The 22,011-nt window shown below is 37.8% G+C and overlaps 1 protein-coding gene across 2 annotated transcripts in view; it reads right to left on the bottom strand.

The window, feature by feature from the left end:
- Positions 1–22,011, bottom strand: part of sox1a (SRY-box transcription factor 1a) — a 93,602-nt gene that overhangs the window by 20,012 nt on the left and 51,579 nt on the right. For both annotated transcript variants that reach the window (XR_007931732.1, XR_007931729.1), the window contains exons 2-3: positions 20,691–20,817; positions 19,785–19,871 (exon numbers count right to left, since the gene is read on the bottom strand). The gene's annotated coding sequence lies outside the window, so the exon portion shown is untranslated. The remainder of the gene's footprint in view (positions 1–19,784; positions 19,872–20,690; positions 20,818–22,011) is intronic.

Raw genomic sequence — 22,011 nt, 5'->3', positions numbered from 1 at the left:
GTATTGTAGCACAGCATGCTAGCACAAAGCAGCCAATTCTTTAGACTGCTTTCACAACCAATACATCTATAAAGACAATATTAAATGAAGAAGAGTCTTCTAATTGACTTACTGAAAACAACCCACACAAATATGGCTCTAACCTGCTGAGGTTTGTTTGAAAGAAATGGTTGAAGAAGGACAGCTTTTATTTAATGAAGTTAGTTCATATGCTATTAAAATGGCAGTTGTGTGAAGTGATGTCTCTCTCTGTGCAATCAGTCATCAAAGTGACTGAAACTGAATATGTTCACCATCAACCAAAGATAAAACACACCGCGCTATGACCAAGGGTATAGGTTTGCTTTTAACATGGGTAGGGACGTTACAGCAGGGCTGGCCCAGGCTCTGTTGGTGCACTAGGCGAGATTTTAGATAGCGCCCCGTAAAAGCCCCCTACAAGTTACTTGTCATCCCCATTTTTGAGCATACACTGGAAAATGACATACTTGAACTTAAATGATTGCAATTCATGGATGTTTTAAACTACAGTCTTAGTCATGGTTTCTTTTAGACACTTAGGAGTTTAAGACACTAAGGAGTAGCAATATAACTGATATATATATAAAGAAAATACACTGCACTTTACAAAAACAGCCCAAAGTGTTAGTGGTGCCAGTAAAAATCGATTTTAGAATAGTACACAAACATCAATGTTTGCAATTTCATTTTTTTTTTTTTCCCAAAGCATAGTTTACAGTAAGTATCGAATGCTAATGTAAGAATTAATACCTATGTTAACTGTGCTCTCAAGCATGATTAACATGTTATAAATTAGTCCAACATAACATGTTGTCAGCTATTATGTTTGTTTTTTTTTTACGTTTTTTTTTCTTCTTGTTGTTTTTTATATCAACTTTGTTACCGTAAACATATTGTATTCCATACATAACTAACGGGTGTTAATTGGCATAAACACTTACAAAGAGCGCTTCATTTAAAATCACTAAAACTCTGCCAGTCGCCTCATTTCATCGTGATCTCACAAATTTCCATTATAATCAATGAAGCTGTCTACACTGCACAATGAATCTCTTATTTACATTATGTCTACACTTTGTTTGTTAAAGATGCAGTAAGTGATTTCTGAGAAACACTGGTGAAAGTAGATCAGACCCCGAGCAACAAAACACACTTGTAGCCAATCAGCATTAAGGGTCGTATACATTCATGATGGGGATGTGCCTGTGTTGCATAGCATGTTTGTGATTTTGGGGGCGGAGTTATCAGGATAGGAGTGTGATCCTTTTGGGAGGGGCGTGTTTGTTTTATTGATTTCAAATATCAACAGTGTTTCTCAGAAATCACTTACTGCACCTTTAATGAGAGGATTCATGAGCGTGCAGAACGCAGAACTGAACAAAAACTTGTTTTGAGCAGCGAGTGGATTCTGACTAAATGAAACAACTCTGTATTCAAGAGATCAACAAACATGTCTGTGATCGGCTACATTGTCCATCACTGCAAAAACACGTTGGCGCTCTCCAGAGCGCATGCACTGGAGCGTTGGTGAATTCAGTTACGCCTATATGATATTATTACAGTATCAACTGAGGGTGCTCTTACTTTCATTTGAGGGCTGGCCCTACGTTACAGATAGACAGGTAACAAACACACAGAAAACCCTAAAATGTATTTATGTATGTTTTCCTGCAACACAACGATTATTAGTATGTAGGCTTAAAAAAAAAGCAATTCATTAAAAAATAAAAAAATAAAAAAAAATAAAAATAAAAAGTCTGACTGGAGTCAAGCCATGTAACTCCTGTCCCCAAACTTGGTTCACAAAAGAAAGAGATTGACTTTGGTTACCTATACAGCCATTATTTAATTCACTTCTGTCTGTTGCTGTATGTACAGGACAGTTAGAGAGTCACACTTTTTTGGTCAGCCTCTGAACAATGATCAATCCCCACTTATTATACACTCTTTACATATGCACTACCTTGCCTCTTATGCTCACCAAAATAACTGTTTTTTATTTTATTATTGATTAAAAAGTAATTTATTCCTCTGATGGCAAAGCTGAATTTTCAGCATCATTACTCCAGTCTTCAGTGTCACATGATCCTTCATAAATCATTTTAATATGCTGATTTGCTGCTCAAGAAACACTTTTGAATGTTGAACAACCATGATACAGTTTTTCTTTGAATAATAGAATGTTCAAAAGAACGGCATTCAATTAAAATCAATGTCTTTTGTAACATTATAAATGTTTTTAAATGTCACGTTTGATCAATTTAATGTACTTTGCTAAATAAAGGTATGATTTTCTTTCTTACAAAAAAAAAGAATAAAAAAATCTTTGAATGGTAATGTACAAACACACACACACACAAAATACTGTAAACATATGAGTGTGAATGTTTTGCTCGTTTTATTTGTTGTAATTTTTGTGAGAGAATGTAGATTCAGCTACTCGGCTGGCCGAGTGTGAGTGTGCACGCACACACAAACACACACATACACACACACACACATATATGCAAATAACATATAAATGTGTCATAAAACAAGCAAAACATTCACAATTTGCAAAATGATACAGAGTTCAATAGAAAACTGCCTGTTATATATAACTAATTAATGAATATCTCAACTTCTATTTCTTCTCTCACTCCCACCTCTGCCACACACACACACACACACAATTATTACAGCCACACAAAAGATCCAGGACTAGGTCATTTGACAACAAATGACAGCCAAGAGGATAGCCCAAAATAGTTTGGCTGCATCAGCAAACTGCCGTGCGCTCATATTGCCTGTTCCCCTTCCACCTCCTGACACAATGGAGCAGGCAGAACCCTCCAGAGAGAGACAGAGCAATAGAGAGATGCAGAGTGAGTGAGAGAGACTGAACAAAAACACACAGTCTGCTCTTCTCCACTCCAGAATACTAGCAGAGCAAACACGTTCACTCCATCTACAACAACACTGGAGAATCACGGTGCTTCCCCCAGTCCTGCACATGGATTCTATATCATCCCGCAATTATGAAAGGAGAGAGCAGTTTAATTAGCTTCTCTGCCTCCACCTCTAACGAGGATTTAATTAACAAGGAGGTTGGCGTAATTAGCTGGAGATGGGCTCCTGATGCTCACACAACACTTTTTGTTGACATTGAACACTTAGCCTCCAAAACACTCCCTCTCATATACACACACATATATGCATTAGACTTGTATTTAAACACGCTATCAGTCCCTCTCCATTTGTGCCTTCATAGATTAATTTAATGGTAAATGCCATATTCATGGCACCGATTAATATATATACAATTACATAAAATCTTTCAGTTTAATATGTTTTTATCTTCACAGATGCTTTGCTAGCAAATACACCTGTAGATGAACATAAATGTATACTATATCCCTCTTTAATTCTGTGCATGTGCTTATATTGACTTCACACATAAACACACATACACAAACAGATACTATCACTCACAAACCCATACATACACACACACAGACACACACACACACACACACGCTGCCCCTGGTGACAGCGTAATGGATAGGATCTCTGTGGAGGCGACTGTCAAACCCGACCACCCTAATCAGAGCGTCAGAGAGGAAGATAAAGGAGAAAATAATGAGTGTCGGGTCGGGCTTTTCAAAGAGCAACAAAAGAGCCCAGGATCAGATAGACCAACACAATGTTGAGAGCGAGAGGAGAGGAGAGGAGAGGAGAGGAGAGGAGAGGAGAGGAGAGGAGAGGAGAGGAGAGGAGAGGAGAGGAGAAGGAGGAGAAGAAGGAGGAGAAGAAGGAGGAGAAGAAGAGGATTCTTCATATCATTTTATTAAAAGTGAGCCTATGTGTTTCACTGTGTGACAGAGATTTGAACCCTTCTAATGTGATATTGAAACCATAAGCAACTCTCTTTGACTCCGTAGGACTAAGAGCGCTGGAGATTCACCTGCAGTTGTTTAAGTGTCAGGGAATGTTACACTTGTTATTTGGACTTTAGCATAGTTTTTTTCCTGCTGTGTCAAGCACTTCATCTATGCCATCATTAATGTTACATTACAACAATATATCTGTACTTTGCTGCTTCTAGCTAGTTACCGTTTACTGTAACTCACCAGCAATGGATGTAATGTAATGGATGGCTGCCCGGTCTTAAAGGGATAGCTCACCCAAAAATAAAAACTCTGTCATCATTTACTCACCCTCAAATTGTTCATTTACTACCATAGTAGGAAAAATAAGTACTATGGTAGTCAATGGGGGACAAGATCGGTTTGGTTACTGACATTCTTACAAATATCTTCTTTTGTGTTCAGCAGAAGAAAGAAATTCATACAGGTTTGGAACAACTTGGGGGTGAGTAAATGATGACAGAATTTTACTTTTTGGGTGAACTATCCCTTTAATATAAAATTGAGGGATACTTTATTAGGGATGCATATCAGATGTCAAAATTCAGACTGATACAACAGGCCATTAATTGATAAATGGATATTTTCATATTATGGCCAATAACGGAGTAACAATAAATAGCCAATATTAAAATTCAATAGTATTTTGTGTTAAAAAAAATATAAATAAAATAATCATTTTAAATAAAGTCAATTAGTCATTTTAAATGCTACAAGTGGATATAATTACTTTTAATGGGTGCTCAAATTACTAAATTAGTTATTAAATTACTAGTGTTTTTAAAGATTAATAGGTTACCGTTAGCTGACAGCACTGGTAATCTAAATGTAAATTGTACACAGTAATAAGCAATATCGACACATATCAATAAATAAATAAATACAATTATATATATATATATATATATATATATATATATATATATACACACACACACACATATATATATATATATATGTGTGTGTATGTATTGTATTTATATATATATTTATATAATATTGTATTTATTTATTTATTTATTTATTGATATGTGTCGATATTGCTTATTACTGTGTACAATAGTATATATATAATATATATATATATATGCATCCCTAAATATTATCATTTAATTAATGGACAAAATAATATAGGTTTTGTCAGATAGTCCACCTGTATTTCACTATCCTTACACATCCTCTTCTCTTTTACAGCCTGTGGAGCCTAATTATCAGCCGCACGCTAATTATTGCTGCCTCATTTAGCTGAATAACAACAATGATTAGAAATACCCCAAACTGAGCAATAAACAACAGCAAGACCCACAAAATAACACCATCACTCTCAACTGTTGTGACAACCTGTGAGCAAGTATATAACAGACACCCCCCATGGCATTGTGGGAAAAACAGCCCTGTGATATCTACCAATGCTAAGATTAAAAAATAACAGGTGGGCATCCAAAATATCAGAATGACCTCAATGAGACGTAATGATCAGTTAGTTAATTTTGACAGTTAAAACCACCAGCAGTCCTAAGATGATGACCGTCAATTTAAGTAAATAAATAAACAAACATGACAGATACATAAAAATAAAAACAAGCATAAATATAAATTACAATGTTTTCCTGGCTTCTTGGAACACCAACCTGTAACATACTGCACTACTTCAACGTACATTGTTTTACAGGTGGGAGGTTGGTGACTGGATGAAATGAGTAAGTGGTGGCCAGCGGCCGTGTGAACTCCAGATGAACAGCAGAGCTCCACTGTAAGTCGAGCTGACGGAAAATAGCCCCTAATTAAAGACATGACAGCCAGCACTATCATATTCAGCCACCTGCTTAATAATACACAAAAATTAAAGGGAATATATACCGCCCCTTCCCTTCTCCCATTCATATTTAATAACCTGATCACCTCCCCTGGGAGCTTCCGGCTCAGTGGAGAAGAGGGACTATTTGGGGTATGTTATGGCACACCTGTACAGGTAAAATTCATGGTAGTGATGGTGCAGGGTAATTTTATGATTTATTTGCATATAACTTTTGGTAAACTTTCTAACAGTGATAGAAAAGGAAAAATTCGAGAGGAGAGGAGAGAGAGGGAAGGAGAGGGCATGAAATTAGAAAGCCGCACACAAAAAGCAGGCAAACTCCTTGGCAATTTCTCGTCTGACAGAGATGGGTCATTATCTGATAGATTTCAGAGTCAGTTCCCACGTTATTGTTCAGATAGACAGTAACCACCCTAGAACAGCCTGGGAATGGGATACTCAACACCACTTCTATCATCCATGAGAAAATGTTGAGAAACTAGGCACAATAAATCAGCCTGAATCACAGATACAAACAGCCTTTCACTGAGAAACACATACAGGAGATCATTTCTGTCTGTATCAGTACCACCGCTCATTATTATATACATCCATATTTAGGAATGCACAACATATTAGTATCATTTCAGTTATCAGCTGATTTTTCAAATGTATCAGTTTACTCAATATTGTATATTTCATTGTGCAGCTCCTTTCCTTTAGACTACATTTAACACTCCCAAAAATATTATTAATTTAATACCACTGTTAAATGTAATCTTTAGCAAATCTAAAAATGAATATAAATTTTTCATACTGTACATTATAATGTGATGTCTGAATTCACCTGTAGCATTTAAAACTATGGATTTTAGATTTTAGTATTTATATATTTTTTGGACAAAACACATTTAGAATTTCAATATCGGCCATTTATCAGTTATCTTTTTATTGGTATCAGCCAAAACTGTAATATCAGTGCATCAATATCCATAAAGGCTGTATAATTATACAGGGGATATTCTAATAATCAGGAGCAATAAAGTATTCACAATGTTTTTGGGTTCATTAAAAGTGTTACAGCATTACTCAAGTTCATCCGAGTACAAGTAAAAACAGATTCCAAGGAAAGCACCTTAAACTGTTTGAAGATCAACCGGCCATGTATCTGTGATATTCCTCCGACCAAATTTACTTCCTGTATAGTGTGCAAAAATCTCACAAAAGTGCATTTGGGAAAACAGACTCACAAATCAATATAGCTGGCAGGGTCTTTCATTTGAAAAGGCATTTCTCTGGATCCTACTGAGGAGAATCCGTCTCTGGGGATTTCTGTAATGCCGACATTCTCTTATTTCTGGGTTTAAGACATGTCATATTCTTTGTTAAAACACAGGATATATGTGCCACAAGACAAGGTTAAAAAACATGCACACATACACACACACAAAGATTGTGGGAATGCTTGAGTCCACCCCCTCTCATCTTAAAAATCCACATAATCCCATCAAATCACATATTCACACCCCCACCACACTCTGAGAGGTGAAGAAACATTTGTTTTCCTCCTAATTCTGCCTTTGTCCTTTCATTCTCTTATGTATCCACAGACGTGCAGTAGACGCAGCAGATTTGTAAATGCGTGGGCAACGGAGAGATAAAAAAAAAAAAACAGCCCTGATACCTGATCGGCCCAGCAGCAAAAAGGTGACACTTAATCCTGACGTCAGGCTGTTGACCCTTAGCAGTCACCTCACTAATTCAACATAAATAGTTAATGATGGCCTGCATACACACATCTTATGTAACCAAACTTGACAAATAAGTGGAGAGAACCACTCAAGAGCAAACTACTGGAAATGAGAGGCAATTTTTTCCACCATCGCTCTTGTGTTTGACACCTGCAAGTCATCACGGTCCATCATGTCCGTGCATTCGCCCGAAGCTCCACTTCTGGGTTGTTTTAACCACTGATACCACTAATATCAACTTGTCGGACCGTTTTACTTATTCACCAGCTTGCCTAAGTTGCCAACTTGCAACGTTTAAATATTTAGTTGTAGACAACTTACTTGAAGCGTAACTTTACACAAACTTCAAATCTACAAATGAACTATAAATCTTTACAGAGTGTCTATTTACACTAAGTGCAAATAGCGTCCCTTGTTGGCAAATGCTATTTACACTAGCTCCGCCCACCAATGTTTGGTTGGGCCACTGAAGTTTTAAAAAAGACACACGGAATTCAATGTCTTCAGTGGCGCAGGAGTAGCAAGTAAGGCTCGCAGAGGGTTCGAATCCGCCTTTTGCCGAGTTCGCATTTATTTTCAATAAAAATAATGTTCTAAAAGTGGAAATAAACTGCGAACGAGCGTTTAATAATATTATTAAAAGTGTTTATTGGGTAGGGTTAGGGGAAGGTGTAGGGAGGGTTTTTATTCTCCCAATAAGGCTATGCATCTGTTTTCATTTATACTTCTGCATCGTTGTCCGCGTCGACGTGCATGCAGACCACTTGTAGGCAGTGTCCGCGGTCATGTTGAGTATCAAGGCAAAAGTCAAAGAAGAAGCAGCTTGTCATGTACGTTGTCAGAGAAGCTTACAAATAGAAGCGGCAGAGAAGCGGCAAATAGTTAACGACCTTTTGTTGCAGTTTGACTGCATGTGTCCTCTGAAACAGAGCGTTTTTCATTCCTATGGAAGTTGAAAACGCTCGCTCTTCTCCTATTGCTCCACGCTAGTTTTTTGACCTGAGGGAGGGGTTCTAGCAGACCGATCACAGTGCTTGTGGTCCGTGTAGAATTGACGCATTGTTACATTTTTGAAGAGGTGCACGTCAGGCTATGTCGTAGGCTATGCGTGGTACACACAGCCTACGCCGTAGCTACGGCGTACACTCGACGCAGAAGTATTAGCCTTAAAGTATAGATAGCATCTAATTACTATTTACTCTTATTGCAAAGAACTGATACTTTTACGTGGAGTAAATAGAATATATTGCTGTTTTCACTTAGTGTACATAGCATCTACAGCTATTTGCACTTAGTGTAAATAGCATCTATCGCTAAGAAAATATGCTATTTTTACTTAGTGTAAATAGCATCTATTGCTATTTCCACTTAGCGCAAATAGCCGCTGCCAAATCTTTATGCAAGTCTCATATAAGCAGTAACAACTGGAATAGAATGGCAGACAATTGGACTGCATCAATAAGCTACTTTTTTAACTGTTAGGCAATACTTTGGACATTTACACTATTTCAAAAGAGAGAATGTTATATAAATAACTTTGTAGTGTGCGCCACTGGTGACATTTGTTCACAACAGGGTTATAACAACATATATAAATTAAAATAAATAAATGTAACATTTTTCAGTTTGTTATATTAGTATTGCTCTTGAATAATTTTTAAATATCTACTTACACTATTTAGACATGAAATGTATGATAACACTTTACAATAGGGTCTCATTTGTTAATGTTAGTTAATGCATTAGCTAACATGAACTAACAATTAGGAATGTATTTTTAAAACATCTATTAATATTTGTTAATGTTAGTTAAAAATACAATTGTTCATTGTTCATGTTACTTCACAGTGCATTAAGCATTAAGTAACTTAAAGATTATTAAATATTGTAGAAGTATTGATCATTGTTAGTTCGTGGTAACTATTGCAGTTAACTAATTTGAACTAATTAAATGAAAATTATTAGTCTCTAAAAAATGCTGGGTTAAAAATAACCCACGTTGTGTTAAATATGGACAAACCTAGCGATTATTTTGGGTTCATTTTAAGCCAGCCATATAGTAATTTTTAATCAATAGTTGATTTAAATGTAAAACTAGTAGTAAAACTACCCAGCAGTTTAGGCAAACATTTAACCCAACCGCTGGGTTTTTAGAGTGTACCGTCAACAGTTAAATGTGGCAAAACTACAACCATAATGTTTTGTTATTCAACAACAGTTCACCAATCTGAAGGCTGTTTATTGGATCGATATGACAGATGCCATTATGACACAACGCATTTCCTTCTGGAAAGCTTATGACCTACCAGCTGTCTTCCCTTACAAACTAATGGTGAAAGCTAAACATAATACAGTGTTACAAATTAACTAGCTACTAAGCCCCTAGTGCAAACTCATCTCAATGTAAGAGCTTACGGACGGCTGGTGCAACCCTACCCTGTTCATCATCGTGGCTAATATCGCACAGAGGGCAGTGACAGTCACGCTGTAGGGCAAACTGCAGGTTTCACCCCTGAACTTCTTTATGAGTGTGGTATTCTAGGTGACTGATTCTGGCCCGTGCTCTGATGACTAATTGATTGGTGTTAATCTGCAGCTAAATGAAATATTCAGTTGATTCAGGGAAAGGCAGACAGGGCTTGATGGGTCATGTGACCCTAGAGGTCATGTGATAGGGCTGCATGAGAGAACTCATTAGCTGGCCTGATGAGCAGCGGGCTGTTGGCTCGTTAACCCTGCGCAGGATTGGTTTCACTCCCAAGCCGGCCTGGTCACAATCCCGAACGGCGAGGGGAACAATACACTTTTTCTTTTTTCTTGCTGAGCTGGGCTGCCCGCTGTGTATCCAAGCAGTTACAGTTAAACTGCTCAAGCTCCTGAAAACAAATTATAATGTCCTTTTGTCTCCTCAGCTCCATATTATTATTACATGGCCAACATCCATACCGCGACAATCAAACGTGTGGACGCAAACGCACGCTCGCCCTTCCCCCGCACAATTTCATCTGCGGAAATGGCCCTGTGCTCTGCAGCACGCGTAAAAGTGCACTCCAGTCTTTCAAAAACACCTTCACTTTGCTCTCAGCGGCAAAGCCTTTGAACTGCTCCTTTCAAAAATGCTGCCCTTGTAGCCATGAATAATATTTGCCAGGTGTTAGAGAGAGAGAGTGAGTGAGAGACAGAGAGAGAGATAAGGAAAAAGAGAGCAAGGGAAGAGCTGTCTAAGGTCCTGGTGCTTGAGGTGGAGGGAGCAAGAGGCCTGCTTATTAGTCGCCGTTTATTGGTTCCTTGACAGACACACACACACACACACACACACACACACAAAAATGAATGCACGCACACTCTATTACACAATCACACAAACATGCTCACAGGTACACAAGCAAGATGAAAGATGAAAGCCCTGGCTTTTCCCTATACCTTTAATTTAGAGTTTAAAAAGGGAGGGTGCAGGGAGCTGGTGAGTTACAGTACATGTATAAAAATGGAAAAAGCCAAATGAAGGATCTCCACACACTTACACAATTGCATTAATCTTTAAAGAGATTTTACATTTTCATTACTTCTCTCTTCATTGTTATTAGCAGCCCTGCTATAGTTTCTGACAATAAATGATGTTGACTACACCAGTCAGTACATTTACATGCACTTTAAAAGTTTTGTTTCAATAGGACTAAAACAATAATGTCTTAAAAATATCATGTAAACAAATTAGTGCTACTCCAAATCTCTGAAAGACCTGTCACGTGTTGTTAATGCTTCAAATATGCAATTATGCATTGTGTGATGTATATTTGAGCAAACAGACTGTAGCTCGACTACACAATCCCAACCACAGGTACCTTTTCTGAACCTATAAGAATGAAATTATGAAATAATTGGATTTCATTTGTAATAAAAAAAAATAACATATTAATAATAAATAACATTATTCACTATCTTAGAGAAAATTCCTCTATGACTTTTCTATAATTTATGATTCTTGGTAACTCACAATAGTTTACAGTTGTAAATTATTGCAATTATAATAGCTGCTGTAATAATGGCCACATTATTAATGATAATGCTGTATGATATCCAGAATAATATGAATTCACATTTCTAACTTAGTGTTTATGAAAAGTGAGCCCAGGGGCATCACTGGACCCTTTTTAACCAATTCTTACGTGTAAATGGAGATTATATCTTTAATATTTCAGTAATCAAGTCATGTGTGTTTTCCATCTGTTTAGTATCAGAACTAGTGATGCCTGATCACAAACGAATCACTATTTTGATCTAATCAGTCAAACGGGTAGGCAAAAAGGTCTGAAATTGTTTGCGATTCAGTTTCACTGAAGCATTTGCGGTGGTTTCTCACACTGAGATATTAATGGGAAATATAGTCAGAAAAAAGTGCTAAAAAACTTGCAAATACCTTCGATCATTTGTCAGCAAAGAAGTAGCTCTTTATTGCGTGTGCAGCTTGTGATCGACTCTGTACTGAAAATAAGGACAATTTATATCCATAATAGTATAAAATAAGAGTATCAAATATGGGGACATTTTGGTTAGAAATGCTCCTAATGAGCCCGTCTGTTTGGTCTGTAACAAAAATGGTTGGGAAACACTGGACTACACCGAAAACAAAGGTAGTAGTAGTGTTAGAATTTAAGCATATTTGTAAAATGCTTTGATGAACCCCAGCTTGAAAATACCCCCCCAAAAACATTTGTTTCATGATCTTTGTTGGGGCTTGGTAGACGGCAATAATGAACAAAAGAGTGAACCAAGATTAAACAAAGACAAAGAAAACGTGAACGTGACGTGAGCCCACCTCTGCGCTGCCTCAACACCATCACCCCCCACTTTCACCCGTTTATTGTGCGACCGGGCCATATTGAAACCCACCTCTCCTCTCATGCTAGCTCAAGGTGGCTCTCATGAGCTAAACACTAATTGAGAGCTCTGGCGGTTTGAATGTGAATTCTGAGAGCGGTGTTTGAATGGCGTCTGTCCTTGGGTTCAGCCTCATGAAGAGTGAACGAAGGGCTGCGTCTGTGCGTGTCCTCAGGTTGACGGTTTCAACCCACACACTCTCTCAGTGATGTGGCCTTGACTAAACTTCCATTATACGGCACTGTGACCCCATAATGAGTTCGGTGCCCCGGCCTTGAGTGGAATATGCACCACTGCACCATTGTGCAAGGGAATATAGTCTCAGATGGGCTGAGAATGCCACAGCTTCAGTTCCCTACCACAGGACCCTCCAGAGTCCAAAGTGAGGAATTATGTTCTCATGAAATACATAGACATGTGCTCGAACAAGTGAGGCTTGTGTCTGCTCACACACACCAATGTATGGTGTACCCTTGCGTATATTTCATTCTAGAAGAGAATACACAAGCAGCTCCTTTGTCTTCTCAAGGCTCAAGGACCAAACTTGCTTACAGCAAGCACATAATCGCATAGCAGCAAGAACTCTGCCATACGTTAGAATGGAGACCCGGCGTTATTCTACAGGTCAGCGGTGGAGTGATAAACGCTGGGCGCGCACATCTCTCAGCCATTGTTACCTACACAATAAGATGCTGTGCTGAGCTCTGCTATAGAGAAGCTTGAGGTAATTTAATCCATTGTGAATACCGATAATGACAATGTTTATTTCAGATGGAGACATCAGTATTGACTGTAACGCAGTACAAAATTGCCATGCACCACAGGCCACACCAAATAGAGCTGCCATCCAGCTATGCAGAAGAGCAGAGACCGTGCATTCACGCACCATTGTGTGTGTGTGTGTATGTGCTGCCTGTGTTATTTTTCTGGCTGACAACAGATCTACAGTAACACATGAAAAGGTAAATATACATTTTGCAGTATATTAGTATATACTTACAAATGTGACCAGATAGAACTTAAATTAAATGCTTTCTCAGTTGGTTTTTTTTTTTTTCATAATTGACTTTAGAGAGCAAAAGATGAGGCTTTCTCTCTCAAAACACACATGAATTTTACTGCAGCCACAGAAAGGTGGTCTGACATAATATAGAACAGAGTTAAAAGGATAGTTCACCCAAAAATAAAAATTATCCCATGATTTACTCACCCTCAAGCCATCCTAGGTGTATATGACTATCTTCTTTCAGACGAACACAATCAGAGATGTATTTAAAAATATCCTTAGTCCTCCAAGGTTTATAATGGTTGTAAATGGGGGCCCGCGTTTTGAAGCTGAAAATAATGCATCCATCCATAAAAAAAAATTAAATCCATACGACTCCAGGGGGTTAATAAAGACCTTCTAAAGCGAAGCTATGGGTTTTTGTAAGAAAAATATCCATATTTAAAACTTTATAAACTCAAATAACTAGCTTCCGGTGGACGATTGTAAGCAGAATGCACAAGTCGACTTGCGCCAAATGAGTAATCCTCTGACGCGATGTATGAAGCAGGATGTAGGAGTATTGTAAGCTTAGACACCTCTCGCGGTTCAAACAAATAGGGCTGTGCGACAAATTTAAGTTCCTCTTCTCTTATATCGAAATCCTCTGACAAAAATTATCGTTTTAGTTTACTTATAATCCATGAACGGTGATTTGTTTTGCTCTATCCTCTGCGCCTCCGTGTTTGTCATTACATTGTGCGTCAACTCAAAGGATACTCTTCCACTGCAAATCGACATTTGTCCACCGGAAGCTTTGAATTTATAAAGTTTTAAATATGGATATTTTTCTTACAAAAATGCATCGCTTTTGTTTCAGAAGGCCTTTATTAACCCACTGGAGTTGTACTGATTATTTCTTATGATGGATGTATGCATTTACTTCGGGTTTCAAAACAGGCCCCTCATTCACTACCATTATAAATCTTTGGAGAGCCAGGATATTTTTAAATATACCTCCGATTGTGTTCGTCTAAAAGAAGATAGTCATATACAGTACACCTAGGATGGCTTGCGGGTGAGTAAATCATGGGATAATTTTCATTTTTGGGTGAACTATCCCTTTAAATGTATAAAAGTGGTAATTTCTGATAGTAACCACATAAAATAAAGACCTAATTTCTATTGCATTGAAGACGGTGCTTGTAAATCACCCCTCCGAGGAGGTGAGCACTTGATCCTATGCAGTAAATGGTATCCAAAAATCCAAATAAACCATACCATTAATGGAACTATGAGCACAAGGGCTTTAAATAGGTCCTCAACAACCTTGATTTAAGACAGCAACACAATGTGACAAAAATGTTTGAGGACATATTATTATTTTTTCCCCTCTAACACTTATGCACACTCTTGTCCCATTACCCACAACCCCCCTTGCTCCTCTGAGAGATGCACCTGAATAGGAATCGCATGTTCTTTAGATTTGCATCTGCTGTTAGGCACTCGCTGCATCACGGGCTCTGAAAGCTCCCTGAATGGAAGCTCTTCAGCTGCACACCTTGTTCTGCAAGGCTAATTAAGGCCCAACAATTAGCCATGCAGGAATCAGGTCCGTTGTTTCCTCGCTGACATTTGTAACTGATAAAGTCGAAGAGAAAGGCCGTGTCACGCTGATGGGGATGAACAAATCGCTCTCATTTGAAATGCGACAACCGAAATCTTACTTCGCTCTCCGTTTTTTCAGACAGAGCTGAACTTTGGCCGCTGGCTCCCGGCACCTCGCGCTGACACCTAATAAGCATAAAATCAGATAAGACAGGGAGCATGAGGAAACAAGTGAGGGCGTCGAGCTAGAACACAACAGGACAGATGTCTTACTCAGCTGGTTCAAAGGGAAGCTAAAGAACACTGGGGTTGCTAATGTGATTTAGCTAGAATGCATTCAGGTTAAAGGTTACAGTGAGACTGCCGGGCAGCAGCAAAACAGATGACAACTGTGAAACTAACCATGACAGATGGGAATTAAAGTGACTGACTGAACTCACACAGAACCATGTCAAGAGTCGTTTCCTCTGGTCTTGCAAACACTTATCTCAATCTCTGACAGCAATAGGATAAATGGGACTGACATATAGAAGAAAGTGCTACATTTGTTTTATTCTCTCCTTTAGATTATTTTGTGCACAAAACATTAATGGATTTTATCATTAAATACTCATTTAAAGATTCAGTTTTAAAGACTATATATATATATATATATATATATATATATATTTGATATGGTCAGAAAAAAAAATGGAGATGAATCTGAAAACAAACTGACGATGCTCACCCTTAATCAAATTTAGAGTTTGCTCAAAGACAAGCCATTGTATCCCATTGTTGTATTACCGATTGTTTCCTTGTCAAATCCCAGCGACACGAGCACTTGATGAGAAACAAATTCAATACATATCAGCCTTTCAGACCAATTAGAGTTTTCTAAGACTGATCAGAAAGTCATCAGTCACAGGATGAAAACTTCACAACAAGGTCAAACAAATCACAAACTACATCTAGGTTTAGCGTTCTGAATAAAAGCAAAAGGTAAGGTTTTTCCACCAAAGAAAACCGATTAAAAATACTAACAAATAGCCGTATTTCAGACGACAAGATCCAGCAATGAATGAAAAAAAAAAAAAAAAAATCAATTATCACCAAAAATGGAAAATCCTGTACTATGTCAAAAGGTCATGGAGAAAATGCATTTAAAACCTGCACGTCTTTACATATTTAACACAAATTCAAGATTATACTGTTATTAGGATATTCAATTCAGAATTGAAAATTGAGATATTCAGAAATGTAACATTGAGAGTTGAAGGATAACAAACGATTGTTGTCTCTCACAGACATAAACAGTTTTTGCTTTGTATGTTTGTTCTCTATGTGTTCTGGGTTTCACCATCACATTATTGCACACTGCTTTTTCTTAAATATTAAATTATTTCGGATTTAACATGCAAAATGGGGGTTAAAAGGAAGACAAGGCAGAATAATAATAAGGAGGATTAAGGATCAGAAAATAGATTTTAAGGATTTACACAGACCAGGAATTTGTTAAAGAGTGTGTGTATGTGTGTGTGAAGGAGAGAAAGAGAGGTCCCCTGAAAGGGTTAAACTTGAGTCTCCAGCTTTTATGCTATCATCCTTAGTTAAATTGAAGAAGAAATTAGCAGAGGAATTAGCAGAGCAATTACCACTTTAAATTGGACTAATTCCTCTGGTCTTGTCACAGCTGTATTCCAAAATATGTGTTTTTTTCCTTCCCCATCTAGCACACTGTTATTAATTTTTCTAATTTGAATCTTCGCCTTTTCACCAACTGACACCTGGGGCTGCTGATGGGGCGCCTCTGTCAGACCTCTTTCAAATTTGCACCCCTCCTCATTCCCTCTTTCACCCTCCCTCTCTCACATGAACATACTGTATGTACCATATTCAATCCATTACACCATTTTCAGCCCTCTATCTTTATCTTTCTTTGCCCTTCATCGTTTACATTTTTCTAGCAGCTGTTCAACATCTACCTCTTTCTGCGCAAACCACAAAACACATGACAAGTACATGTGAGCATAAAATAAAGTGCTTAACGGTAAGGTCACAGCAAAGTGTTCCAGATATACAGCATTTACTGCATTAAGTTCTTCTTCTTCTTCTTACGTTTCAGTGACAATATTTGAAGATGTAAATATAAAGGTTATATATGCATTGCTCAGACTTTCAAGAGCTTCTCATGCATCCAAATTGTGATTAACCTCAAGCGTACTTATTGACTGGTGGTCTATTGGCCTGTTCCCCAGGTGCTGGCTCTGATACACTGTGTCTAGAGACCAGGTTTATAGGATTAGGTCTGACAGCTTATTCTGTCTGCTCACTCAGTCTAGATACATTCACCTTTGCCTCTTGTTGTTTCTCCGTATGTAACTGAAACAATCAATTTGATTGCGGGAGTCTTAGAGCAGACCGGACATCTGTCACCCCTACTGCTGCATCTTAAACCAGCACAGACAGTGTTGTTTGATGCACTGAAACCCAGATCATTGATCCCCCCACGCAGGATTTAGGGTCGTAATTACCCCCTGATTGGAATAACTTCCAGTCAATAGTCAATAATAGACCTTGCTCATCAATATCGCCACAAGGGTTAACTGTACTGTGCTCAGAGATAGCATGAGACTTAATTAACCCGATTCATCTGTACTCTCACTGCTTTCATCCTTTAAGGACATATCAGATTGACTGTCTAAAGCTATGCACTGGAAAGTATTGGAAAATGTCATTTGTTGAGAGTGTTAATAACATCGTGTGACTGAGTCAAATCAAAATTCCAGCACAAGTTGTGCGGTTTATCTTTCTAGCATTTCAATGTCAGATATGATTCTGGTAACAGTTACTAATAGGTTCACGGTTTATTGATATTCAATTAAACAGGTTCAGAGGACATTAAAAAAATATAATTAGGAGTAGACGGGAGGTTAATATCAGCTAAATTTATACAACGTTTTGGGATAGGCTTTGTAAACATAACTATGTGACCCTGGACCACAAAACCAGTTATAAGGGTCTTTTTTTTTTTATTGTGATTTATACATCATCTGAAAGTTGAATAAATAAGCTTTCCATTGATTTATGGTTTGTTTCTTATGATAGGACAATATTTGACCGAAATACAACTATTTGAAAATCTGGAATCTGAGGGTGCAAAAAAAAATCAAAGTATTGAGAAAATCACCTTTAAAGTTGTCCAAATGAAGTCCTTAGCAATGCATATCCACTCACAAAAACACATTTTTGGTAGGAAATTTACAAAATATCTTCATGGAACATGATCTTTACTTAATATCCTAATGATTTTTGACATAAAAGAAAACCGATAATTTTGACCCATACAATGTATTGTTGGCTATTGCTACAAATATACCCGTGCGACTTATGACTGGTTTTGTGGTCCAGGGTCACACTTGACATGCTAACTGTACATTTATATTGCACTCATATGTGGAAGTTGCTTTCGAAATAGAGTACAGAATTTACAGTAAGCAAATTTACCAATGCTACACTCAAGACTAATGAGATCCTCAACTATTGCTGACAATGACAAAATCCACCTTTCATTTTGTAAAAAAAAAAAACAGTATGTCGCTGCCAAGGCTGCTGCACTAGCACAAACCTCTTCTATATTCCAAGGAGATCATTTACCTGTCTCCAAAACAATTTAGATTTCAAACCAGAGATGTGACGTTGGGTTATGAATCTGCCTGCGACATTTGTGAAATTATAAGCATATCCTGAAGAAACTTCTAAGATATATAATAACAAAATGTGCTCATTTAGTATTCAGATTCCACACTCCAATATGCCTGTTGGCGTCACTTTAGCAGAATGCTACTAAATCTAGGTTTAACCTTAATCAAAATCACATATCCATCTTCCCTGCTTTGTTCTCTGGGGGTTGAGAAACTGCTAAAAAAAAATCTGAAAAGCCACCTTAAATAAAAAAGATTCACTAAACAGTCACTTGTTATTTAAGAGTAGCCTCCAAAATGTGACTCTTTTATTTCAATTTAGAAATCTACAATATGGACCCTGACCTGTCATACCACATATTAGCTCAAACTCTTTTCAGATGTAGCCTTTGCCAATGCTTAAAAAAAGAGCACAAGTGCCATTCGCCAACTGGAGAAATTAACTTCACATTGTTGAAAGATCTGAAACATGCAGCTTTATATACACCAATATACACTTCTTAGCTAATACTTAAGCTATGCACTCAATTCAATTAATTAATCTCTATTGTGCTAAAATCACTGCAACAAAGATGCTTAGTTGACATTCCAATTCATAGATAACTCTTCCATTACACAAGGCCTGGGCTGATCGACGCAGTGAACCAGTGAAGACATTTTAAGTTTCCAAAACTGCTAATGAATTTCATTGTCTGAACAAAAAGGTTATGAGAGTACTATTACTCCACTGATTGACTTAATATGGTTTTAATTAAAGAATTTACTTCATGATCAATTAATTTATAAATTAAGATAAATATTATTTAAAATAAACTGCATTCACATAAATTAATCACATGTGAAGCAGTGTCATTTAAAATATATTCATGCTCTTTAACAAGTACAATGTAAAAGCCAGTTTTTCATTGTTGCATTGAAAGTTCTTATATAAATACATAATGAACAGGCACACCAAATAAAAAGTGGAATCAAATTAGTCTATACAATTTCTGGGTAAGCACAAAGTTTTAAGGTTGAGGACATATGCATTCCTGTTAAAATAAATGTAAATAAGCAACATTTCTAAAATCTTTTCCATTTCAGATTAAAGACGACAGAGAATTCATGGAATTTTGTTGAATGAAAGTTGGCAAAGCCTTGTACTGTCCTTACCCTTCAGTATAATGGCTGTGAATAGACAGGAGGCACTTGTCCCACATTACAAGCCAAAAGCATTCCATATTTCTTAGTCTGTTGCATCTATGGAGAAAAAAAAAAACTGTTGATGTTATTACAAAAATGTATACACTAGCAAGAATAAGATAGACGGAGGAGTCGGTGCGCAATGAATTTACATTTGTGTATAGATGATTTTTATTGAGAGCTCTTGCTGTTTCTTTTAAAGGAAGGAAAGCCTTTATTGTGGGAGGCTTCTGGACTCTTTCCATTTGTAATTTCCTGCTGAATCTATCTAGATGTTTTTAACATTATGCAGTTTTTGCCCTGCATAATAATGCAATTATGTATCTTGACCACATTTGCTGCTTTAACCAGGAATTTAAAAATGAATGACAGCGGCATATCTCTGCCTCCATAAGCTCTCTCTCCATCCATCCCTCTTTCTCTCTCACTCACAGTTGCCATAATAGAATCAAAAATTCATTAATCCCATAACTAGAAGAAGGACACTGAGTTTGACCAATTTTCATTTTCCGAGGTGCCTTTTCGTTTCTCTCTCTGGTGATAAAAAAATTGCATTCCAGAGATCATTCTTTTCTTGTAATCTGCTCAAACAGCAGCATAACTTTCACTGGGTTAAAAAAAAAAAAAGAAGACTTCAAGCAATACTGATGCGAAAATGAGGGAAGAAAATATTGAAGTGAAACAGATCTCCGCCAGAGGGGGGAACGACAGAAAACTGCCAAATTATTTTGATTTCAGCCTGAGAAGGCCTCTTCAATAGGTCAAACAATGTGTGTTTGTTTGTGTGTGCAGTTGAGTGCCCGAGCACTCATGTCAGTTGTAGTGTGTATATGAGAGAGGTGTGGTGGTGCGGAAGAGCGAGCTGAGAGTACTTACTGTCAAATGGAGGATGAGAGGGGCGTGAAACACCGTGCTGTCCCTTTAACCTTTGACCCCAGTTGAGACAGAGTTTGAAGTACAGGAAATGGGAATAACCTCTGACACGCACAAATAAACGGACACACTAAGACAAACGGAGACACAAACACAATGGAGATTTCATAAATAAAGAGCGAGAGAATAGAGAGCTACAGCGCTTTGAGTGATGTAATCATCCTCAGAGCAAAATCCGCTGCACCTCAGGAAGCTTATCAATTACAGAGAGGCATCTCATATAGCTCACATGTACTCACAGCTATGATCAAACAGACTATCACGCAACAAAAGAAAATAAAGGATGGATTACTTTTCCCCGGCTTTTCCTAATTCCCTGTCAGCTTTCACTAAAGGTCCTGCAATGCTAATCTCTCACGCTACAGAAGGAAAATGTCAGTTCTGTATCCGCTTTATCTGGAATTACACAGATATACTGGAAAAACTTCCCATCAGATAAGAGTCCATCTCCTCCATATGGAAGAAGAAGTCGCAGCTGCCTGCCTCTATATCTAAGAGGAAGATAGCGACTCGACTGGACTAGTGGCAATCAAAATGGTCCCCGACTCATTACAGCACATTACTGCACCCTTTCTTTCCTTAACCCCACTGTCTATTTCTCCGCTAATTCCAATTCCGGCTCTTGTCAGAGAGAAGACTCCTGTCAGATAGCGCAAACTTGCTGGACATATCATCAGATGTCTGTCCTGATTCAGGACGGCCTTATTCAGTTCGCCACCAAAAATGATTATGGTGCAACAAACTCGTACACAAAGCAAAACAGAGCTCTCAGGCTTTGAGATGGTGCAAGGTTGTTCTTTTTCTTTTCTGGCCAGTTCTTCTCTTTATCATCGTCACATCTTAATTTATAACCGAGTCGTCATTATCACGTCTGTCAGCCTTGTTTAACCTCTCCTGATCTCCCATGATTCCCTGCTGGCTGACAGACATGATTGCTTGCCTTCTGTCCGCCTGCTGATAGGAGCTGAGTGATTAGCCCGCCTTCTACAGCTAGACAATGATGCATTGGAGTCAGCAGTCTGGACTACATATTAATGAGAGGGGTTGTGAGACTTTGATAAGACTGGGCAATGATACACTTTGGGAAATTTGGGGGTGGCAGTGAGGAGGTGGAGGAAATGGGGAGGGAGGTGGAGAGGGGTAACGGTATGATGTTTTCAACGCCATTTAGCTATTACCCCCAGCGATGACTGCTATATATACTGCATAAATAACTATTCTTTTTGCAGTACATACAATCTTTCTCATCTGAAAAGAAGTATTG

Source organism: Ctenopharyngodon idella, chromosome 9 (assembly GCF_019924925.1).
Source record: "Ctenopharyngodon idella isolate HZGC_01 chromosome 9, HZGC01, whole genome shotgun sequence".
In the NCBI taxonomy this organism is placed as follows: Eukaryota; Metazoa; Chordata; class Actinopteri; order Cypriniformes; family Xenocyprididae; genus Ctenopharyngodon; species Ctenopharyngodon idella.
Note: the sequence above shows the minus strand (reverse complement) of the source record. Positions and strands in the feature narration are given on the sequence as shown.